The following is a 1,929-nucleotide window of genomic DNA, read 5'->3' as shown; positions in this document are numbered from 1 at the left end:
GGGTTCATCTTCTGGTTTATCTTCAAATTCACTATAAAATGATAAGRTTTGTTGGTTTTCAGATCCTAATGCTTGTCATAATTTTTATTTTTATTTTTTGTCATTTTCTGATTAACAAAGATCACTTTAAAAGCAAGAAAAAATCTGTTAAATTTAAATGTTGTTGGGTTACATAAAGATGAAAAACGTATAAAATGATTATTTAAAGACATATTTTCCAAACTGTGAGTAAAAGATGTGATTCTAGTCCAATCCAGCACAAGAACAGAAAAAATAAGCTGTTTAATTGTCTCTTTAGCGCAGAGTTTCAAATAAAACACAATGAAACAATAATCCTGAGGCTTTTACTTTATKCAATTTTAAACCTTTTCTAGTGATTTTATTTACTGCAATGCTGAAAAACTGCTCRGTTCTTATTTCAGAGGGTTTCAAAGGGTTAAAACTCTGAGTCCGAGTCTTAAATGAGAACAAATCAGTCAGAAAATAAAAATAAAAGCAACAAATCAAGTTAAAAATACTATAAAACGCAGCAAACGCAGTAACGTTATGTAAATATTAGACCTAAAACTTGATCGTTAAATAAAGAATAAAACTGTTTTCAAACAAAGAGGAAACTTGTTAAAATGAACCGATGAACCGTCTTTAAACTGGGTGTGAAAGAAGAAAAATTAACTCTTGTGAGACACTTTAACCTGCCTGTTCAAATAAATATTCATATAAAACTGGAAATAATTCAAAAACTGAACTGGATTRATCAACAAACGTTAAATTTAATTTGATCTTTTTCATTTCTACAGGCAGCTTGTGGCAGAGTGGTTTTTATAGTCATCCTGGAAGAGCCGGTCGTTGGTTCGACACCCTGTTCCAGCTGTTTCAGTTGTGTCTTTGGGCAAGACACTTCACCCCTAATGCCTCTGATGTGTGTCCCATCAGTGTATGAATGTTTTTGGCACTGATTAGCCTCCATACATGATTGTACATGTTGTATAAATGAAGAGTTTAAGTATACCTGCATGGATAGAAGTAGAGACCATTTACAAACTGATTAAGATAAATAAATATAACTGATCAGCAGTAAAAGATAAGAGACGCTAAAATACCAACATAAAAAATGTTTTTTTGTCTGTTTGGCGTTGGATAAATAAAAAAAATTGTCTTTAATGCTCAAAACTTTTCCTAATTTGTAACGTAAAGCCTTGGACGTATTAAAAAAACAGTTCAAAGGAAAATGTAGGGTGTTTTTGTTCATGAATGCACTTTAAATGAGAAAAGAGCAGKAAATTACGGTTAAAAATCTGCAGCTTCTGACTAAACGCACTGAAAGTTCAACTAATTTGAAAGAGCGTCTTTAGAAATAAAGATCTGCTTCTTTTGCTTCTTTAATTTAAAACAGAATTATCACCAACTTTTCTTTGTGCTTTAATCATTAATAATTAATAATTAATGCTGAAAGCATTAATTAAGAATCTGGTTAATTTCAGGATCTGGTTTAAAATCCTGGTCCTCACTTTCAGAGCTCTTCATGGCCCCAGGATAGATTCAAAGTCTCSTTTCACCTTACAACCCCAGACGGGACCTCCGCTCACAGGATCAACACCTCCTTATGGTTCCCCTCACTCACTTTAAGACCCGTGGTGACCGGTCCTTCTCCTCTGTGGACCCCCAGGCTCTGGAATGAACTCCCTTTAAATCTGCGCTCCCTTGATAACATTGTCTCTTTCAAGTCACTCCTAAAAACTCACTTTTTCTCTCAAATGTTTAGCTAACCCAGGGATCTGCAACCTTTATGATCAAGAGAGCCACTTCTGCTACTTCTCACTAATAAAACGTGTTCAGAGCCTCAAAACAAGCTACAACAGTGATTATCAACTAGTGGTTCGTGGTCCTCTTCGAGGCCTTTTCAGGAACCTTTTACGGCCAGTGGAGGTG

This window comes from Austrofundulus limnaeus, unplaced genomic scaffold, assembly GCF_001266775.1.
Source record: "Austrofundulus limnaeus strain Quisiro unplaced genomic scaffold, Austrofundulus_limnaeus-1.0 Scaffold1619, whole genome shotgun sequence".
Taxonomy (NCBI): domain Eukaryota; kingdom Metazoa; phylum Chordata; class Actinopteri; order Cyprinodontiformes; family Rivulidae; genus Austrofundulus; species Austrofundulus limnaeus.
The sequence above is the reverse complement of the archived record's forward strand: the minus strand, read 5'-3'. Positions refer to the sequence as shown.